At 41.9% G+C, this 23,459-nt stretch overlaps 1 protein-coding gene and 1 non-coding gene across 3 annotated transcripts in view; one reads left to right on the forward strand and one right to left on the reverse strand.

The window, feature by feature from the left end:
- The window catches only part of SLC22A23 (solute carrier family 22 member 23), a 179,678-nt gene that overhangs the window by 88,334 nt on the left and 67,885 nt on the right, over positions 1-23,459 (forward strand). The window lies entirely within an intron of this gene.
- On the reverse strand, positions 21,263-21,381 carry LOC111744220. The gene has a single exon (XR_002782052.1). It is a non-coding gene; the product is annotated as a 5S ribosomal RNA (ribosomal RNA).

A 23,459-nucleotide genomic window follows, 5' to 3' on the forward strand; every position in this document is an offset into this window, starting at 1 on the left:
TGTGTTAAACTTGCACTCAGGATACTTATTCAGGTGGATATTGATGTGTGTGGCCTGAGAAGAAGCACTCAATGAAGGAAGATAAATGTGCTGGGCCAGCTAGCATAGCATAACAGCAGTCTTGGCCTGCCCAATGCAGGGAATCCTCAGTGAGATGCTCATTCTTGCACTGCGCTAGAGTGAGATGAGGTTCAGTTGCTATGTTCCTCACTTCCCCTTCTCTGTGCCCACCCTTTGCTCAGTTGAATGATCTGTGATACTGGATGTGACTTGTGTTGTCTTATCTATCTCTCTGTGGCACTAAATTAATAAAAAAAGTTTTCTCCTTTACAACTGGACTCCCTGTCCTCCTGTCATCCTAAATGACTTAGACGCACAGGAGTAGGGAGATGGGAAGGAGGGGATGGTGAACCTGATTGGAAACACCATAGGTGTGGAGACCTTGATCAGATGATGTGGGGGGATAGAAAGCAAAGGCTGTCCAGGATGCTGTACCTGAGGGGAGCCAGAGCTTCTCTTTTAATATCTGCAAATGTCCACCAGGTTCCCGAAGGCAAATCCCTGCTCTCCTTTTCCTCTCCTATGGCTCCTGGTGTTGTCATTAGTTGATGAAACAGAAACCCTCCTGGGGACTTTTTCGATACTGACAACCAAACGTGTTCTCTCAGCCTCTCTGCACAGGCCCTCTTTCCAGTTAGTTGCTTCTGCTGGAAACTCTCCTCCCAGCCCCCTCTCCTCCCTCATCACCCACAAAGCAGGACAGCCGTACTTTCCTCTTAAGGTTAAGTTCAAATGCTGCTTCTTCTGAGAAGTCATCCCCAGAGTTCACTCCCTTCTTTGCACTGCCAACATGGGGATCACACCAGGTACAGGTGTCACACTCAGTGCACCTTGTCTCTTCATCATGTGTCTCTTTGGGGCCAGCACTGCAGGTTACTCATCTTGGCATCTCCCCTGGCAAAGCACTACTGCATAGTCCTTGCTGAATAAATGAATGGGATGCATTTATTATGCACAGCCATCCTTTCATTTTTCATTATTCACCATTATTCAGGGTTTTCTTTGGATCAAGAGCTGGGCATGGGGCGTTGAATAAGAACACACTTCTTAAACTCAAGAAGTTTTTAATTCAGTAACCAGAAAGGTCAATTCTAAATTTTTATTTACAACATGCTTTTAAATATCTTTTTGATATTTAGAAAGAGGTAAACAACAAAGTATGTGAAGTTCCGTCTTTGAAATAGTTGAAATCTGTAGCTAATGCAGCCTGTAGGAAGCTAGGAAAGACATACCTATTCTGTGCATGGAGTCATTTCCTCATGCTGATTGATAAGGAAAATTATCTGTGTACAATTGCTGAGCCACCTGCGTTTACATAAGAAACTGTCTGGATAATTATTGGCAAAGACTTTATAAGGCTGTGACAAGTCCTCCCAACTAGCTGTTTGCTCTGGGGGTTTTGCAGTGCAGTTGACCTTTGCTTAAGGTAAGGGAGGATTTGTTTGGCAAAAACAATGATAAATATTCCCATGGCATTTAAATGTTGCTGGATTTTTGAGACTCTGAGAATGTGATGTGGGCACTGCACAATATGTGAGCATCTCATACAGTGCCTGCCTTGTTTCTTGTTCTGTTTAGATTTTCTCTTCCAGGTTGCATTGCTGTGTTGTCTGCTTAATGATTGTGTGTTCCAGGCTACCACAGCCTCTGGGTTTGTCCACCAGGGTTGGAATCTAGATGACTATGCCTGTGTTAGAGGCACCACTTTACATCACTGAGTTCGTGAACTGACCTTCGAAGGTGCCATTTCCCATCTTAGAAATGGGGATAATACATGATATCCTTATTTAGAGGATTTGGTGAGAGCTTATGAGGTAATATGTCTAAAAATACTTTGAAGGGCTTGAGTGTAACTGTGCCCCTTATTATGGATGGTTGTTGCTATTAAGGGCCTGATTTCATTATCCAGAAGTCCAGGCCAGCTGATCGTCACTGCTGAGCCGATGGGGAAGGAGATGACACGGTTACAACAGAGCTTCAGACGTGAGAAGAAATGTTCCACATGGATGGGGTCCTGGCCAGCGGGTTTAGTTGTGTCTTGAGCTGAAGACTTGCCCAGTGAAATGGAGAAGCTGATGGAATGGTGGTATGGAGTGGCTAAGTTTAGGGTCAGCTGTATTTTCAGAAGCAGTTGTGGAAGTGAAAGGCTTCCAAGATCACTGCTGAGGTTTCCCATCCTAAGGAGGTTGCTACGATCTCCAAGATGGGGGTGTGGCCCTTTAACCTTGCAGGCATTTAGGCTGGATTTAACACACCGTCGTATGATCCAATTCTGTCAGCTGTCTAGTTGCTTACCCTTTCCTGTTGAACGGTTCCAGTAGCCAGCAGTCCAAATCCCAAAGGTTGGTGTGCTTAGGAAAAGTACTCAGAAATAGCATGTGTGCTTTGATTTCTTTCATTATCATTAACTACAAAATATCTCTGACATCAAACATTTAAGTACTTACTACCCAGACTCAGAAGCTAAGCACATTAGTCTAGTCCAACCCTCTTGCTCCACATTTTCTTCCTCTCCATTTTTTCCAGAGTCATCTGTGTTGCTGTCTGTTATTCCCTGAATTTCCTCTAGTTTTACCACACCTGTATTCATTCCTCAGCAGTATTAGAATGCTGGATGGTATCATTTTGCCTTAAAAAACAAAAAACAAAAACAAAAAAACCCAAAACTTTAAATAAGTTGTATCGTACTGTATTTGTCCTTCTGAACTTCCTTTTTCTTTTCTTTTTGAAAACAGCATTAAGTTTGGGAGTTTCCTCCATGTCGACATTGGTAGAAGGAACAAACTAGAGCTGAGTCAAGTTTGATAGTTGGGTTTACTTGGGCCTTGACTTAAGAAATAGCAAAGAAGTATAATAGATGAGCCAGAAAATAATGTGGTTTTGTTTCCTCTATGGTGAAATTAAATTTTGGAAGGCTCATAAAGGAGAAACTGAGCAACTAGTGACTTAGCTCGGTAGCCTGAGTGGGGCTGATATGGGAATGGGTGTTAGGGCTCAGACGAAAGCCCAGCTTTCAGTGCAAGAACCTTGCCAGGACTTCTTCACAAAGTAATTTTTCCTTCTGCCCAGGAACTCCTGCTCTCTTTCTTTCTGTTGTACAAATGGTAAGAGAGGGGTGTGTGTGTGTGTGTTAAGGAAAGATTGCCATGTTGCCAAAAATAGGGTATGGGGAATCAGTGAACAGGAAATTCATCTTTCTCCTATTTTTTATTTTAAGTTAAAAGCTTATTACTATACATAATAAGTTAATTCTCTAATACTCTTATTTCTGATTTTCAGTTTTTAAAGAAGAGGAAATTGATGGTTTTAGAGCCTCTCTGTTTATCATATTTTATTTTCACAATGTAAAGGTGAACAGATACTAGTCAGTATTTGGGAGGGAAATTATTTTTTTGATTGACGAGGGCAGTGACCACAAAAAGGGAACCATTTCTAAGTGGGTAGAGGCTGAGAACCCAAAGGTAAGGATTTGAACACTGTAGAGAGGCCTTGTTTTTGTTTTTCTTTTTCTTTTTGTAAATTCAATTATAGAAGCCTCAGTATTTTTCCAGTTTCCTAAAGGAAAAGGTGCAGCACAAAGGCATCCAAATGCTTCATGCTTTTAGGGACAGAAATCAATGCTGCAACTCTCTGACCTTCAGATCATTACTTTTTCCATTACACCATCTTGCCCACTCATGAACTGACAAAGCTACCTTCTTAATTGACTTGGGAGGACATGTATTAATTAAAGAAGATGACAGTGAATTATGAGCTTTAGTAACCAATTACATGGTAAATTGGCCCAGCATAGTACCTTCCCACTGTAAACATTCACTAATTATTTGATTGATTAGTAGGAAATTAGAGATGGTGTGGATAATTGAAATCTAAGCAACCCCTCCAATTTCTATCTTCCCCCAGCATTCTTAATGGGGCGTATGCTGAAATGCAGAGCCCACGTTTCAGTCATCTATGTAGTTCATCCACTAACAAATGATTTATCCATCATTTATTGAGTGCTTCTTGATGTTGGGGCTCTAAAAAGGAAATGACATTGAGGTGCACAGAGTCTCTAATATGACTGTGGCAACTGACCACACTGTAGTGGTTGCTGTGATGGAAACACATACTAAAGGCGGTGGGGATGAGCGAGAAGGAATCTCAAGCTTTCTGAGATTTTTTTCTTTACCCAACCCACCTTCATGTAAAGGTGCTATTTAATAAAAGGAAGGTGAAAGGAGAGTTTCTAAGTGCCGTTATTTACTGGCTTCTTGGCAAATGTGCATTCCCTGTTGAGTTTACCATTGAGGTGTCTTGAAAGGAATATCTTTGCCCATCTGGTGCCCTGGCTGTCTCTAGGGGGAAAGGATGAGTTCTGTCCTGTCACGCTAAGTGGTCTCTGTGTTTCTGGTTTGAAAATTTCCCTGAGCCTTTCATGTGGTTCTTGGCTTGACCATGCCAACTCCAAGGAAAAAAATACCTGTGATCATCATTGAAATTCCCACAAGCCATTCAAGTCAGCCAGGGAGGTGTACCTAATCGGAAAGGTGGCGTCACTCCAGGGATACATCAGAGAATTCAGTCAACCTGCCAAGGAATGATATTTTTTCCCACTGTCTTCCTAGTAAAAGCAAAGCACCCCACCCACAGGAGATCGGGAAAAATCACCGGCTGGGGTTTAAATGGAGCCTCTGCTCGTACCTTCTTCAGCGCTGTCATGTCCTGGGAAACGTTCACAGAGGAGAAGGGTTTGCCTCTACTAAAGAAGAGTCTGTGGGGCCTCCCCGAGTCATGGCCCTTGGGGACAGTGATCTTCGAAGCAGAAATTATGTGAGCATATTTGGGTGGCAGTGAGAGGGACAGAAAAGACCATGTCAGTCAGAGCCTCAGTGAGGGGAAGAGGAGGGTATACCCCCAACCTGGGAAAGCAGTGCTTGATCGGTTTGGTGATTTGGGGACAAAAATTCCAGTAACTCTAGACTTTTGGTTTTCAGTTGAACTTTTTTCCTGAACTTTTTTCTATATGATTTTGACAAGGGTGATAAACACCTAAATTAGAGTAGTGTTATATTTTAAAGCCCAGCACCAGGGTCTCAGCGTTCTTGGTTGGGTGTGATCTAGGCTGTGAGGCTGAATGACTTGGGAGAGATCTTGAGGAAACGCAGGAAGCAGGAAGTTGTTTAAATGAACTGCCGTAGTTAAAAGCGAATGTGGCAACCGGGAGAAGTGGTGGGTGGAGGAACCTCTTAACTGGAGTCCTGGCTGTGGTGTCTAATAGCCAGAGCTTCTCTCTTTTTTGTTCAAATATCGGAGAACCAGGTTTTGGTTTGGGCAGCTAGGCAAAGACCCCAATTATATGCCTTTTGTAGCCCTCTGCCATCTTTTCTTCAAAAAGAACAAATTATTTTTTGAACAGTAGCATTTCTTATGCGTAATTTTAGACGAAGCGGAGCATTGGTGAGTTTTAACATCGCCCGATGTATTGTGGGACCAGTCAATATTTGTACAGTAATTATATTTACTTACCACCTTCATTTTTAAGTAAGACTTTTTACCCTGTTCCTCAGCAACAGAATTCTGTTGAAACAAAGCTAATCACCAGCAATAGGAAGGACGCGTGGGCTAGCTAACATTCTCCCAGGTATTTGCAGTGCCCTCAGCTTGTCAACATGTTGGACTGGAGTGTGTTTCCAAACTGTTGTTCAGGTGCCTTTCTTGCTAGATGCCTTTCCTTCTCTCAGCAAAATCCCTCATTCAGAATAGTGACAGAATTCTAATTGTTTTTAAATACTAGTAAGCAACACTAGTCATTTTCAGAACTCAAAGAAATTTGCTGCCGAGACTTTGGCAATTTTCACACAATGTGAGAATATGATTTAAGAACCCAAGTGAGTCCATTTTTCATGATTCACGTGAGTCCCAATAGAGGTTTCTGATTTACAAATGGAAAAATGAGAATGAAGTGGAGGCAAAGATCAGAGTCTGTAGAAATTAAACCCTTAAAGTAGGCTTTCGTTCTCTTTTTTCATTGTTACACTTGAAGCTTAATGCTCTAACACATTTGCACACTTCCCCCTTCCTCCCTCCTTCGTGCATGTGTGTGTGTGTGTCTGTGTCTGTGTTTTCCCTGTCAGGGTAGGAGGACAAGAAGGACTTACACATTTCCTTTTACTTGCCCTTCTCCATGGTGCCGACACACCGAGGTTGTATCTTTGCCGTGGTTGTCCAGCCTCTGGCGTGCCATCAGCCCTCCCAGGGGACTTGGATTTCAGATGTTGAAGAAGGAGCAGCCCCGCCTGCTGGGCCTCGAGAGTGATCATCACCCCTGAGCATTCCTCCTGCTTCTTGTTTGCAGAGGCCACAAGGAGAACTGGGGCAGCCTCAGAGTGGTCCCACCATCTGCAGGGCACATTGCAGGCCTTGGCATTGTTTTCTGTCATCCTGCTCAGGTGGGGGCATGCATATCTGATAAGAATGCATTAGAGCCAGGGTCTCCTGGCTCAGACTAGAAGGAAGCACCCTGTCTCCTTGGCTACCTACCATTTGGTACCAAACAGCAGAAATAGTGCCCCCACAGGCCAGTTGCCATGGGGCCGTATGGGGGTCGGTGGGGAGATGTACTACTGAATTTTCAGAGTAGCTAGTGGCTGTTCCTGGGCTAAAGCCAGGAGCAGCAAAGGGGAGAGGCTGCTAGAGCTGCTGGGGCGGAGCGGGAATGGGGGTGGAAAAGCAACAGAGGGCCTATTATTTGGCTACGATGGCTGCTCATTAGTCCTGACTGTACAGAGTTGGCCGAGTGCTCCACACTGGCCTGGCATTCTCAGACAGAATCCCGGGGCTGTCATTCAGTGCCCATCTCAGCCATCCCACCCCCAGAATATTTTGAGATTCGTTTTTCTGCGAGCATTAGTGAGAACATCAGATTACTTTTCTCCTTACCTTTTCCTTCTCATCTCTTTTTTCTACCCCAACAGGCTAAATCCGCAGGCCTTTTCCACTGTACTCTGATTACACTGGACAAAGCCCATCAGCTGGAAAGCTAACAGGCAGATTTCTTTTCTGTCCAGTGTGGGCTTCACAAAAGCTGGGGGCTTTAACTGTGGGGCCTCTCCAGATCTCACTTCCTTTCCTGCAATTCTATACAAATGGTATTAGTCTTTTACCAGGTCTTTGTCTGCAGCCATTCTGAGGGTACTTTTCATCTGACTTTGGTTTCTTGAATTTTAAGTGAAATTTGTTCTGATCAGTCTGGTGTTATTTCATGTAGAGTAAATGCCAGCTCACGATTATAATTTACTAAATGCAAAAGGGATGATTTTTTTTTTTTGAAAAATCTTTCTTTTCCACTATAATCAAATGCCTCAATAAGAGAAGAGCATTAAAATTTGAAATATCCTTTGATGGTACTAAGTCATTGTTCTTGTAATACATGAGTGAGAAGGGCCACCTCCCCATACTCTGAGAAATTCCATTTGTATTATCTCTCTGATGTGAAGACAGCTCAGCCTCCCTGGAGGAGTCTCTTCTCATAATACAAATCACTATTTTCAATGAGTAATAAGTAACATTACTCATTTTTCTATTATAAACTGAAGTAAAACTAAAATAGCCTAGCTCTGACAACCAATTTGACAAATTGATCAGATAATCCAGTCTGTAGCTACCAAAATGCTTCAGAGCATATGTCCTCAAACTTTTTGTGTAGGGGCCAGAAATTTAGTATTTAAGGCTGTGCAGGCCATACAGTTTGCATTGCAGCTACTCAGGGCAAAATCAGCCATTCTAGTGCAAAATCAGCCATAGACGATCTGGAAATGAATGAGAATGCCTGTGATCCCATAAAATGTGTTTGTAGACACTAAAATTTGAATTTCTCATAAATTTCACATAAGAAATATTTTTCTTTTGGTTGTTTTGAACCATATAAAAATATAAAAAACCATTCTTAGCTCACAGGCTGAATAAAAAAGAGTGGCAGGTTGTACAAAAACAGGCAATGGGTGGGCAAGATTTGGCCCACAGGTCATAGTTTTCTGAACCCGACTTTACACCTGATTTTAGCCAAAAGGCCGGGACAAGATTTTGAACCATACTCTAAAGCAGCATTTTAAAACTGTAGTTCATAATGCATTACTGAGTTATAAAGTCCATTTGGGGGATTCTTTCCATCATTCTAAAAGAAAAAGAATAGAATTTAATACATCGCACATAATAAAGGTTAAGTACTGTATCATGAAACTTGTTGCGTGCGTGCGTGCGTGCGTGCGTGCGTGTGTGTGTGTGTGTGTACTGGATCACTATGCCGTCGAGTACTTGGAAAGAATTTTATATCAACCATGGTTCCCCTCCCCATCCCCCAGACTTTTGTGTACCCTGAGGAACACAAGATTCAGTATCAGCAGAATGCTAATATTGTTAGCCTACAAGAGGGGACAGAAGTGAGTGTAGTCACTTTTCTCCATGTATTAGAGGAATTAAGACTCCTAGCATAGGTTCTCTCTCCTAGTCCTATAGCCAGAGAGAGAGATGGAAGCAACAAGCAGATATCTATTCTTAAGATATTGAGTTGTTTAGGGCCCTGCCCACTAAATACGAATTCCCTGCTTTCACGTTTTACTTATTTCTAAGTAGTTCCAAGAATTCATCTTCATCTCTCTGAACTTCTGTCTCCCCAAACACTTGGTTGGGTATTCGATATTATTCATCAAGTAGAGATACAATTGTATGTGGGAAGAGGGGTGATTCATTTCAGTCTGATAAAACTACTCATGCCAACCTGTTAGCCTAGCTGCAAGCCAGGCTGTGAGGAGGTGGAGGAGGAGGATGGAAGGAAAATTTTGGCACTCTAATAATTCAGGGCCCACAGGGGATACCCTGGGGATGATCCACATCCTAGAGAGGGTTTCAGAAACTCCAGGGGCCAGAGGGCTGCTTTGGGCTTTGGCTTTGTGCTTTGGTGGCCAGAGTCATTTGGGCTGAAAAGTCTTCTAGTAGGCAGTATAGTGATGGGGGAAGGGAGGGAGAGAGAGACTCTTGAGTTCCTGCCTTGGACCAGCTCTAGAAAATGGTGTGGGGAGGAAAAAGGAAAGGTAGGGAACACAAAGATGGTTGAGGGTAGGCTCCTAGAGGGCTCTGGGTTTCCCAGCCCTGACAGCCACTGGAGAGAAAAGTGAAGGATCAGACACAAGTAGCCCTGAGGCCACTGAGTGGTTCTGATCTGATGAGTGGGAAACACTCTATTATTAGCCGTTGGGAGAAAAGCTGTGCTGGCAGAATCAGAAGGGACCTCATGCTTCCTGTTCTCCTGATCAGATGATGCTTGTGGCTTTATGTTTACCCAGAGGGAGAAATGTTTACTCTTCGGAAGGGATAATGAAAGATTGGCTTCCTTTTCCCTGGGCATTTCCCAGTTGGATTTGGAGTGAGTAAACAGGACTGTGGTGAGGTGCCTAGATTCAGGTGTTGGGTAGGTGAATCCTGGGAGTAGAGAGAAGCACTACATCTGCCTAGCTCAGTATCTAGAACATGGTGGACACTCAGAAGATTGCTGAATTAATAAATGCAGAATGCAGGATGTGTCATTCTGTCAACAGGGCCAGTTTCCTATGTGTGTACTCATTTAGATGCACAGATGTGAGCCAGTAACCAGGCAGTGGCCTAGCTAAATAAAGAATCCTGAGAAGAAGATGAAGAAAGTTCAGACTGCTGTTGTCACTCTAAAGAGATGGGCACGAATCAGCCAGAATATACCCTTTAGATACGTAAGAAGATAAAAAGGAAATATAACCCCTGCGCCAGGGAAGATGGTTCTTGGACCTTGGTTTAACATTAGGACCTCATAGAAAGTCCTAGCCACAGCAGTCACGACAAGAAAAAGAATGAAAAAGTATCAAAATTGGAAAGGAAGCAGTAAAACTCTCCTTATCTGCAAATGACATGATACTATATAGAGAGAACCCTCAAGAAGCCACCAAAACATTATTACACCTAAAAAATGAATTCAGTAAAGTAACAGGGTACAAAATTAATATTCAGAAATCAGTTGCATTTCCATAAACCTATAACTAATGTAATTTTATGTTAACTGTAATTGAAAAATTAAAAAAATAAATACAGTTAGGACCCCATAAGTTGGAGTAGTTGTACCTGGCAGTGGTCAGCAACCAGCTTCCTCCCTCCCTTCTCTACTTCCTTCTTTCCATAAGCACAGAATACCTGTAATGTGCAGGCCCTGAGGGTTAGAGATATGATATTAAAGAAGACAAAAATAAGGCATATATATATAACACATATATATATACATATACATATACATATAATAACAAACTATCAGAAAGAGAAATTAAGAAAACGATGCCATTTACAATTACATCAAAAAAGAATAAAATACCTAGGAATAAATTAACCAAGGAGATAAAAGACCTGTACTGAGAAAACTATAAGACATTGAAGAAAGAAACTGAAGAAGATGCATATATATGGAAGCATATACCAAGTTCATGGATAGGAGGAATTAACATCATTAAAATATCTATACCACCCATAGCAATCTATAGATTCAGTGCAATCCCTATCCAAATACTAATGGTATTTTTCACATTATTAGAACAAATAATCCTAAATTTTGTATGGAATCATAAAAGACTCTGAATAGCCAAAGCAGTATTGAGAAAGAAGAACAAAGTTGGAGGTATCACGCTGCCTGATATCAAACTATACTACAAGGCCACAATCATCAAAACAGCATGATACTGGCATAAAAACAAACACATAAATCAATGGAACAAAATAGACAGCCCAGAAATAAAGCCATACCTATGGTCAATTAATCTATGACAAAGGAGACAAGAATATACAATGGGTAAAGACAGTCTCTTCAATAAATGGTGTTGGGAAAACTGGACAGACATATGCAAAAGAATCAAACTGGATCACTTTCTTAAACCAAATACAAGAATAAAAGACAAATGGATTAAAGACTTGAACATAAGACCTGAAACCATAAAACTCCTAGAAGGAAACATAGGCACTAAACTTTGACATTGTTCTTAAGTAACACTTTTTCAGATGTATCTCCTTGGGCAAGGGAAATGACAACAAAAAAATAAATAAATAAAGGGACTACCTCAAACTAAAAAGATTTTGCAGTGAAGAAAACCATCAACAAAATGGAAAGACAACCTACTGAATGGGAGAAGATGTTTACCAATGATACATCCAATAAGGGGTTAATATCCAAAATGTATAAGGAACTCATATAATTTAACACCAAAAAAAAAAAATCTGATTAAAAAATAGACAGGGGACCTAAACAGACATTTCTCTAAAGAGGACATATAGATAGCCAATAAAGATATGAAAAGATGTTCATCATCCCTAAATCATCAGAGAAAAGCAAATTGAAACCACAATGAGATATCACCTCACACCTGTCAGAATGGCCATCATCAGTAATCAACAAACAACAAATATTGGTGAGAACATGGAGAAAAGGGAACACTCATGTACTGTTGGTAAGATTGTAAATTGGTGCAACCATTATAGGAAATAGTATGGACATTCCCTAAAAAGTTAAAAATAAAACTACTGTTTGACCCAGCAATTCCACTTCTGGGTATTTATCCGAAAAAATCCAAAACACTAATTCAAAAAAATATAGCCATCCTATGTTCACTGCAGTGCTATTTACAGTAGCCAAGATATGGAAGCAACCCTAGTGCCCATCAGTGGATGATTGGATAAAGAAAAGATGGCACATATATACAATAGACTATTACTCAGCCATAAAAAAAAAAGAATGAAATCTTGCCATTTGTGATGACATGGATAGACCTAGAGGGTATTATGCTAAGTGAAATCAGAAAAAGACATACACCATATATATATAAAAAAAATGAAATAAACAAAACAAACAGATTTGTAGATACAGAGAACATTTTGATGGTTGCCAGAAGAGAAGGGATAGTGGGATGAGTGAAAAAGGAGAAGGGTTTAAAATGTACAAATTGACAGTTACAAATAGTCATGAGAATACAAAATACCGCATAGGACATATAGTCAATAATATGGTAATAACTATAGTGTCAGATGGGTACTAGACTTATCAGGGTGATCACTTCATAAGTTATAAATGTCTAATCACTATGTTATACACCTAAAACTAATATAATGTTATGTTAACTGTAATTGAAAATTAAAAAAATAAATACAGTTAGGACCCCATAAGTTGGAGTAGTTGTACCCTGGTGGTTGTCAGCAACCAGCTTCCTCCCACCCTTCTCTACTTCCTTCTTTCCATAAGCACAGAATACCTGTAATGTGCAGGCCCTGAGGGTTAGAGATATGATATTAAAGAAGACAAAAATAAGATTTCTTTCCTCCAGGAGCCTTAAGTCTAGGGCAGGAGACAGATATTATATAGATAATCAGATATATGTATCCCCCAGCTGGGGCAAGTGCTATAAAGGAGGAATCTAGGGTGATATGAAAGAGCATGCAGAGACCTGATTGAGATGAGGGAGCAGGGACAGCACATTATTCATGTGGGATCCTGGCGTCTTAGCCACGGGAAGGACAAGAGAAGAGCATCCAGGCAGAGACATCAGCACCATACTTCCCGGAGGTGAGAGAGCTTGGCCTTTGAGCGGTGGAATGAAGGGCTCTTAGCCATGGCCTGAGCAGGGCAGTGCAGACCATGTAGGAACTCCTTGGCCATGCCTCAGTGAGACTTGGGAGTCTCCCGGGTAAATGGGATTCTCTGGCAAAGATTAGAGGAATAATGGGATGATACCAGATTGCGTCCTAAAAAGATGACTTTAGCTGAAGTATGAATGGGAAATTGAGAGGTGAGAGGGCCTTGACAGTGCCACTGTAGCTGGCCAGTCAGGTGGTGACAGCTGACCAAACCAGGGTAGGGGCAGGCAAAGAAGGAAAGGAAACAACTTGGATGTGACAGTGGAAAGAGAGTGACCACGCTTGGGAGGAGGACAGTGTCAAAAAGAATCACCAGATTTCCAGCATGAGCTGCAAGTGAGAGCAGATGCTAATTACTGAGAAGGGGAGTCTGGAAGCGAAATAGCATCAGAGGTCTGAGAGATCTAAATAGAAGTCAGAGGCTTTTGGGAATTCACGCCATGGCGAGATCCTGCCTCCTATTACCCAGGGGAGTGACAAAGTTTTTTTGTTTAGGTGAATTTCATACTCTACAGTTTTGCCATCTGAAGTAAGTAAGCATTCATCCTAGGTGTTGGCAAAGGCAGAATATTTATAATAGGAGGATTGGGATATGCAAAGGCACAACAGAAAATAAACTGGAAGGCACATATGAGGGACAGCAAGAGAATGAATGCAGTTTATGTGGACTTCCCAGCAGGTGGTGGGGAAGGTACAGCTCCAAAAGTAACTGGAGGCACTGGAAGTCCAGCTAACATAGGAATGGATGCCAACAGATGCCTTAAAGAACTATATGATTATTAGGAATGATCTCACAAGCTGTGTGGCAGAAGGTGGGAGAGGGTGAAGGAGGGAACTCCACCTGAGCTGGAGCAGCAGCGGTAGAAATGGGGAGGACAGTCAGATCTGAGAGGATTTGCAGGGAGAAAGCTTGCTGGACTCAAAGGCTGAGTCCAGGTAGGAGGAGGAAGAGGCCCCCAGGCTCTCAACCTGTGGTGACTGAGGTGTGTGTATGTCGCTACCAGACATAAAGAAGACTGTGAGAGGATTAACTGTTGTGTGGAGTGGGGTTGGGGGCTGATGGTGACTTGAGTTCAGACGTGGAATAATATTGAGTTTTAGGTATGGCAGAAACTTGCAAGGAGATAAGCAGAGGTGCAGAGCTGGAGCTTAGGGGGAAGAGAGCTCTGGCAAGTCAGGGTGGCTCCATTCACATACTGGAGGGGCGTCCATGCCCTCTAACAGAGAGGAGCTCGTCTCTGGCTTTGAGCAGCTGGAGTGGGGAAAAGTTTCAGTGAGACCAGGCTGAACCACCCATAAGGTGTAAAATGCCGAAGTGGAAGACCTTTAGTAGCAATAGAACTGCTGACTACAAGCATGGGTACCGTGCCACTTTGGAATCACGCAATAGCCAAGAAGGCCACAGCAGACTACACGCTTAAGAGAATAGGACCAAAACAAGGGAAAGGCTCAGCTGCATGTACAGCAGGCTATAAACATAAAACAAAAAAACAAAACTTGTTTAGCATCAGGTAGGCCAGTTTTATTACATGACTATTTGGAGCAGAATTGTTTCTGCATAACAATAGAAATGTGTTTCTGTAGTCAGCAGCTCAGACCTTATGGGACATGCCAGGTGGAGTCTGTATCAGTACAAGTTCCAGGTCTCATCCTGCAAAAAGCACTGTGTTTTTAGAAATATAGGCTACCTATACTTCTTTATAACTTAAGAACGAGTGGTTTCCCTGTAAGAAACTGTTTTCTTCAGGCGAATGAAGATAGACTGTACAAACCTCGAACGTGCCTTTGCATTTGTTTCTCAATTATTTGAATCTCTGTGGCCACTGAAACACCTCTGTGTGCTAATTCCCCAAACACTGATGCCAAGATTTGAGAATAGAAGTGACACTAAATGAAGCGTGTAAAAAATTCATACAAAGCCAGCAGTCGGACATAGGGACATACTTATTACAGACTTAGCCATGGATCTTTTGTCGAGTAGTAGACAATAAATATCTATTTTCTTTTTATAAAGGGAACTTGCTCGGTGAAGGAGTCTGCTGGGTTCCTGATACTTAAAATTTATTGAATAATTTACTAAGACTAGGGAGATGTTGCCTCATCCCTAGCTCCCGGAATTGCCGAGAAAATAGCATTCCCAACGTGTTTGCTTCTAGCTCTGGAAGTCCCTTTACTCCATTTTAAGGAGGCAGCAGGTGAATAGCTTTCAAGAAGCTTGCTTTTGAGGTTATAAAGACCAAACTGTGATACTGAAGGTGTTTGTGATTGCTGAACAATTACTTATTTTAATGTGCTTAAAGTTTGAAATTGGTTCTTTCAAGACATGCTCTCCATTTCTACCTCTAGAGAAAGAGTCTTTATGCATCATTCTCTGCATTCAAATTAGTTTTGCCTTAACCTTCAGTAGAACTCCGAACATTCTAGAATTATTTTTAGCTCTCCAAGAAACTTAGACCTCGTGATCAGGGCCCCGGTTCCTCTCCACATGGCTATGTCAGGTGCCATGGCTTGTATCAGTACACTTTGAACTTCTCAGTAAAGCATTTATTGGGCTCATTAAAGGGGGTTCCCATGGGGCTTCTATATAGTTGTGTTTTATTTCTTCACTGAAAAAAAGAGTTGGGGGAGGGGATATGGTAAATGTGAATATTTGACCAAGCCATGTGTTGGGCACACAAGTGTTCTCTATTATTTCTTACACTTTTTCAATATATTTGAAATATTTCTTATTTAAAAAATTAAGTTCAGTTTTCCCTTTCTTCCTACTTAGATATTCGTGAGAGTGCTGGCAAAGTGTTTTTATTTCAACACTTTAACATCAGATTCTGGATTGGTGCTGTCCAATAGAGCACTTGAAATGTGGCTAGTGCAACTGAACAATTGAATTTTCAGTTTATTTAAACTTAATTTAAAGGGCCATATGCGTCTACCATATTGAACAGTTCTAGAAGTAAAAGCTACAGAAACCAGGATATTCCTCCAGTGCCATCGGAGACAGGGCTGTATATTCTAATTTGTATACCATTCCTTAGGAAAAATCCTCCTAAAAGATCTTAGGAGTTAATGAACCAAGTCTAAAATTTACTGAAGGAAATAATATCCTAAATATTTATAAAATGTAAGTTTCTTCTTCCCCCATCTTGTACCTGCTGCTTGTCCTTTTCTAAATGAAATGTTTTTCTTTCATCTTGTGTGTGTAAGAGGTGCTCTCTAGTAGGCACTCATGTTTGACAATGATTAGCTCTTCACTAGGTTTAACTACGCCCTGGTCCCTGAGGTCATCAATCAATGTCATTATGTTTGGAAGCAGATGGACAATTCAAGAGCAACCTATGGTCCTTAGACAGTTGGCTGGCTGCTGAGTGTTTAATTAGGTCTCAGCAAACACTGAAGTGAGCCCTCATTGATAAGCTTAGCTTATTAGAGGCTGGTCTCCTTAATGGTCATGGTGATAAATTATGCTAGTTCTGTTGAAAAGAGATGACTAAAAGGACAATTGTATGTTTAAATGAAGGGAATTTGTATATGTATTTGGCGGCAGTTGTTTGCTTTGTTCTTAAAGGATAGTCTGGTGTTTAAAAGTACAAATTCTTAATTTAAGTCTTGGATACTAGAAACCATGTGACCTGAGGCCTGTCTGGTAACCAGCCTCTTGGGACCACCCTGTAAAATGGGAGTAACTCTTGTTTACATGACAAGGATGTGGTTAGGAATAAAGATGGTGATGCAGGTAAATGTGTTTGCTAATGAAGGGGTCCACAGTGTGCCACTGTGGCAGAAAGATTATTTTGAGCTGAAGGCATCTGAAAATCAGCAGATGAAGGAAGAGGCTTTCTCCGCACCACCCCTGACTGCCTCTAAGCAGATCCTTCCAGAAGAACTCAATTGATATAAATCCCCCTTTAACTTCAGGGGGGAAGTGTGACTCCTGTCACCAAAGATGATAAATCACATAAACAGACGTTACTCACATAAACAGACGTTACTAACACAAACTTTAGCTTCCCCCTAGTTTCCCTTATCTATTTTGCAGTTATTTCCCACCATTTATTACCTTTTGAAATCTTAACTCCCTCCCTGTATTAAGATGGTATAAAAGCCCCAAATTCTAGCCACTTCTTCCAGCCACTTTGAGCCCCAAACCCCTCTGGGTAGCTTACAAACCTTCCCCAATAAACTTTGTCTTTTCTCTTGTTAAACTGTCTTTGTCATTTTTAAGTCACAGGCCCCCAATGATTGAACTTAGAAGGTAGAGAAAAAGTTTACCTTCCCCAAAACTAACAGGCGAAGATATTATATTTATGATGGTGTTTTGTGGGGGACGAAAAATTACGGCAATTTTGCTGACACAATTCTCAAGCTTTAATGTGCATCAGAATCAACTGGGTCTCCTGTTAAACTCTGGCTTCTTGCGCCTCCCCTCTGAAAGCCTCTGATACTGTAGGTCTGGGCTGAGGGCCCCGGGGGAGTCTGACGCAGAAGGTCAAGGAGGCCACACTTTCAGAAACACTGCTTCCAGGACCTCTGTATCTGGGAAGATCAAAACTTGCGGGGGATGACCCAGAATGGCCTCACTTTCAATAGTTTCTGGAACTGTGTTATGCATTTCAATTTTAAGTTTATTTGGGTGCCTAAATGAAATGGTATGCTCCTTTCAATTTTGCTTTATCTGAATTTGCTAGCCAAACAATAACTTTTTGAAGTTAAATTATGTTAAGGAGACACATATCTTTAAAATATCAAGCTGAAATGGATGTGATTTGAAATTCAGGGTTACATCATGGAGCAAAATGGTGACTGAAAATAATTTTTCACACAGACACACCTAGCATTTAAACCCATATTATTTATCTAGAGGAACAAAATACTAGTTTAGGAGTTACTAAACTTGGATTTTCTTCTTAATTTTACTGGGCAGATTGCTTCCTCTATCCATGAATCCTCTATTCCTTGGGCTTTGGGATTTGTTTAGGAAATGAGAGAAGTACATGGAGATTTAAGTTATATGATTTTTTAAAAATATTAACTTTTTAAAAATTAACATTATTTATTTTACATAAAGTGCATCACTTGAATTTTATTTGATTTTTTTCCAAACCATGTGTGGGGAAAGTAAGATGGCCTAGCATTATTATCCTCTTGTATTTTATTGCTAAGCATGCCTCTTCTCTCCCTCTGCCCCACCCCCATGCTGGCTGGAAAGCTCTGGTCACCATAGATGATAAATGAATTTTTCATTTGGTTTTGCTCTTTTTTCCTCTTTCTCTTCTGTCAGCTTTGTCAAATGCTGCCCAGCATGAATCAGAAGTGCTGGCTGAACATTTACCGCAGACTTTTGGGGGTTTGGGGTTGTTTTGTATGACAGCATTTACATTTGAATGTCGCCTAACACCAAAGAAATGATTAGCCATTGACTGTATCATCACATCCAAAGTGGAGTAATGGAATGACTTTTTCTGTTTTTTATGTTCTGGACCAAAGAGAGAAGGGAAGAGGGGAAGGTGAGAACAAAACAAATTCACGGTAGATGTTTTCTGGTGAGGTCTGACAGTTGTCTTAAATAAAAATGAGCTTCAGGAGTGCCCTCAAAACTTCACCTTGAAACAGCTTCTTGTACCATATAAAAGGCAGGCTTTTGGAGTAACCTCTTTTGAACAGCAAAAAAATTGTAATTCAATGACAGAACTTTTTAAAAATTTAAACCTTTTGTATTTAACATGTTCCCTCTCGACTTGATACGAGGGAATGCTTTCTGAGAAACTCTTCCCACTGACCCTCCTGAGGGCATCTGTGAGTCAGGTCAGCCTCTCCAAGGCCTTCATGTGGAGAACACTTTTCTCCTTATAAAGTATGTCCAAAACACGTTTCCTTCAGAACCAAGAACTCTCAGGAGCCACAGAATCTCTGACCTCGCAGCAGGCCATTCTGAATAGTATAAAATGGTTAGAAGATGCCGTAGTGTATGTGGTGATAATATGTCCGTTCATGTGGAACATAAAAAGATGGGGCTCCTGACCATTCAGCTGTACCCCTAAAGAAGAAATGTAGTAGGAAAACACTACTCTTCTAAATATAATTAATTTAAACCTATATTACCTCCATGTCTGCTTTTCCAAATACTATGTGACCCTTCCAAACTGATTCCATCAAAACCACAAATACCTTGGGAAAAATCTCTTGATTCTCTCATTTCTAGCACATTGTGGGGCTGTCCTTTCCCAGTCTGCTTCCATCCATTTTCCAAAAGGATTGCACTCTGTTGCTTTATACATTCTCTATGGCAATTGTCTCATCCTTTTTCACATGGGACTTTGAAAATTATTTTTTGCCTTTATGCAATGGACCATTTAGAAAAGCCCTTGTACTGGTTAGAAATCTGGTCGCTTTGGAAGTTGCCATTCCTATGCAAAAAGTTCCCAACTTTCACAAGAGTTATAAACTTTATATTTTGGTCACCTGGAACTACAGGGGCATTTTGTTATAGCCTCTGTCATGTTACAAATAGGTCCCCGGCCAGCCCACAGGGCTGTTGAATATGTCCCTGAATTATTATACTGATATGTTTTTTCAGGACACCAGAGCAAACATGCCAGGCATTTTGCCCCATATCATCCTTTAACTCTTGCATCAAATCTTCCAGATAATACTACCATCATTTCATAAGAGTCATGAGCGTGTTAAGTACCTTGCTCAATGACACATGGCTGGTACTTAGAAAATGGAAATTCCAACCAATTTCAAAGCTGCTTCTCTTTCCACTGCTTTCTCCAGTCTTTCTCTCTTGCATAATGCTTTTGTTGTGGGAGAGCCTATGGGAAAACAAGAGGAGGGAAGGCGGATTCTCATGAATACAGTCATTTTGAATCTCGTATGTCTGCATAAGGAGGCTGGCCTTTGGGCAGATGTTCCTCAGGTGTTATGAGCTGGAAAACTGAGGCTCTTAACCCCAGAAGAGTGGAACCAGGGCTTGGGAACCCGGCAGCACCTGGGTTGTAAACAGGAAATGAAAAGCTTTGTGGCAAAGCTTGACTCAGTCTTTGAAGACAGATCATCATCTGTCTCCAAAAGAGACCTGTGCTAGGTTACCAGATTGGGAATAAGAGGGAAGGCAGGAGAAAGCATACTAGGTTTATTTTTATCAAAATTGGGGGAGATGTTTTAAAGGATGCAAAACCTTGATTGGTAGGAGGCTGACGTGGATTTTAGTTGTAGGAATACTAGTCACAAAGCTATTTTGTCCCCTAAGGAGTGACTGGCTACTCTCTCCCCTTAACCCTACCATTCTCTCTACTGGAGTGGTCCCTGTCCACTCCTTCATCACGCACTTCTGCCACATCTCTCAGGTTTCAGTCTAGGGGTCACTTCCCCTATTGAGCCCTCCTGGACCCACAAACCCTCTTTCTGGAGCCCCTACCTTGAGATATCTCTTGCCCCTTATTGTCCGCCTGGTTACTCTTGGTGGAATAGCGACTCTGGACTAGAAAGGGCCAACATTCTCAGGCAAAAGAAGAAATCCAAAAGGCTACATCTTGTCTGACTGAGCTCATGTTAATGCTACCACTAAATTTTGTGCAGACTTTTTATTTTCTAACATTGTTCTTTTTTGATTTATGCCAAAAATGATCATACCATTATGAAATGTTACCATTTTGAGGATGCACCTGTAGGAAAGGAAAAAGCATTTTCCTCCACCCTCTTAGATTTAGTACCTGGAGCCTGTAAATCAAACTGACCAAAGACAGATTAGCAGGAGAAAAAGCATATAAATTTTATTTGATTTTAATTGTTATATAGACACAGGTCTCACAGAAAGGGAAGTAAAAACCCAAAGAAGCAGTTAGGCCTGAGAGCTTATATACCGTTTTAACAAAGAGCAAAAAATTTATGGAGAACTGACAAGACACAGGAAAGGGGTTTCAAGTTCTAGAGGTGATAAATTGTGGAGAGGTAAATGTATGGGAGAACATATGGACAATAAGGTCTATTTCAGTGAGGTGTGTTATGTGGACTCAAAATGTTATCTCCAGTGATAAAAATTTTCTAGTCTCTTCTTCCTGGTACAGGAGAAGGAAGGAGGAACACCTTCACAAAGGAAAATTTATGCCCTGCATTTAGGCAGAAAGGAGGAGGATAAAGAGCTTTCCTTGTGCCTGCTATTCTCAGTTGCCTTCAGCTCAAAACAATCCTTCCGGCATATTTTAGAGTGGTCTACCCTAATCTTCTTTGTAATCTTGATCAACATTCCTTTTACAAATGAGGAAACTTAGTACCAGAAGGAGTATTCACGGGTCACTGAGGCAAGGCCAAGCCTGGAGCCTCACTTCTCTTTCTCCCTCACTGGCTGGCTGTACCCTTGTAGATTCCACACGCCAGTGCCCAGGAAAGGCCCACGCAGGTCCTGCCCCTTTCCCTCCTGTTGCCGTTCCACCAGACTCTGCAGAGAACCAGTGAGTTACTTCCCTGGACTTCAAATAAGAGTAACACCTACCAAAAATTGAGGGTGTGCAGATAAATTTTTTTTTTTTTATGCCTAAAGCACCTGGTCTTCCTAGGTGGTCTCCCATCCAAGTACTAACCAGGCCCAACCCTGCTTAGTTTCCGAGATCAGATGGGATCGGGCGTGTTCAGGGTGGCATGGCTGCAGACTGAGATGAAATTTAAACAAGATATGTGTGACCCAGCTATGAGTGAACCTGGGTGCGTTATTGAACCTCTCCAAGCCCATCTATAAAGTTCATCCCATCTATTAAAAAAAAAAAAAAGATAATAGTTACATACCGCATAGATTCTTTTCAAGAATAAAAAGAAAAAAGAAAAATAAAAGGTGCCATGCACAATACCTAGCACATACAAGCCCCTTCATAAGTGATAAATTCTATCCCCACCAATACCGTGGTAGCAGCTTGGTAAATGCTCTCCCTGAAGCAGCAATATCCGTTGGAAGCTATCGTGGGGGTACAGCGGAGAGTTGCTCTAATCAACAGGCCTACCAGCTTCTCTGTGGTCAGGGCACCTTCGAGGAACTCGTTGCATTTCTTTTGTGTTTGATGCAGAGAGCCCTCAGATGCTCCATTCATGACAGACCTCCATGCCCTCGTGTAAAGGTGTTTAATTAAAGCTGCAGTCCTTTCTTAATTTATCCAATTTTTTGGCTCCTGTGGAAATTTGTGCTTCTCTCATTTTTGTAGTTTTAATTCAACATTTCTTGAGCATCTGATAGGCGCTGAATATGTTACTAGACATTAAAGAAGGATGCAGAGAGGAGCAAGCATGGTTTTTATTTTCAAGGAGCCCACTGCTATGGGGGAGACAGTGACAGGTACAAAGGGAAAGGGAGATCAGAAGTTCTAGGATATGGCTACAGAGTGTTCTGGGGTCCGGAAGGAGGGGGTTTTGCTTGGCAGTTGGGAGTTGATGGAGGAAGGTGCTGGGAGACCTGGTCCTTTATAGGTGGCAACAGGTTTGAATAGAAAGAGGCAGAGGGGCTGGGAGTGGCAGGGGGCGGGGGGAGGATGGCAGGAAGTATGAAGCCTAAACCCATCTGATTTGCCAGGAACATTGGGTTATATTAGGAGAACAGAGAGTGAGAAGGGAAGTAGGACTGGGAAAATGGGCTGGAATGAAATCAGGGAGAACTGTGACTAGCATGCTCAGAATTTGGACTTGACTTGGCATTTTAAGGAATGTCGAAATACAACAAAGCTATGTCAGCAGTGTCAGATGACTTAAAAGGAAAATCAAGAAAAGCTGTTGTAGCAGTCTAGGTGAGAAATAATGTGGGTATGACAGAGAAAGAGGAACCGTGATAGAGGCGTTGTCTCCGACCTCCAACCAACCACCTGAGGCAGATGATCGGGAAGACATTCTGATTTCCGGTTTGTTGGGAACAACTGCTGAGTTGGGCGAGGTGCAAATCTGTGTGTGTGCACTTTCTGTAGCCTCCAACAGCAACTTCTAGGATAGAGCAGAGCAGTGCTTTAATGTAGGGCTCCCCCAGGGTTCAGATTTGAGTCCTCTGGGTGATAACTTTATACATTTTAGAGCTGGAGGGACAGATGGAGCACCCCCAAGGGGGGACACGCCCCTGGCTTCCAGGAGAGAAGAAATACATGGTTCTCATCTTAAAGACTAGGCTCCTAACTAAGGCTTTAGAAGGATGAGTGGCTGCCTCAAGGCTACACAGCTGTGCGTAAGTGGGGGTCACAGTAGGGCTTTGTCCTGTGCAGTGAACTCTAATTGAGCTGTGAAGAGTTTGGCTTCTTCAACAGGATTGAAGCAGGGGAGTATTCTGTTACTTGAAGGTTATAAATGTGTTACTCAGCCTCTGTTTGCCCAGCCTACACTGTTCGAACAGCAGGGCCGGGTGTATGGGTGTGGTGAATGCAGTGTGACCTTTGAACTTCTCGAGATGGGACTACAGATTCTTGCCCTCTGAGGCTTTGTTCCCATATGGGACAAGAGGCTTTGCCACAGAGAGGGCATTGTCCCTAAGGTCCCAGGGCAAGACTTGGCTGAGAACTAGTGCTCTGTAGTGTCAAATTCCTCATGCCACCTACTCCCCCATGTGCAGGAAATTCAAAGGCAGACACGTCATGGAACAAGTTCTGTCAGAAGCAAGATGGCACAGAGTCTTAGAACATCTTAGGCCCTTCCTCTGCTGCTGCTGAGGACACACCATTTCTCCTGGGGTGGGAGGAAAACCACTTATTGCTCGCCCAAGCCAG

The sequence above is a fragment of the Pteropus vampyrus genome, unplaced genomic scaffold (genome assembly GCF_000151845.1).
Source record: "Pteropus vampyrus isolate Shadow unplaced genomic scaffold, Pvam_2.0 Scaffold129, whole genome shotgun sequence".
Taxonomy (NCBI): domain Eukaryota; kingdom Metazoa; phylum Chordata; class Mammalia; order Chiroptera; family Pteropodidae; genus Pteropus; species Pteropus vampyrus.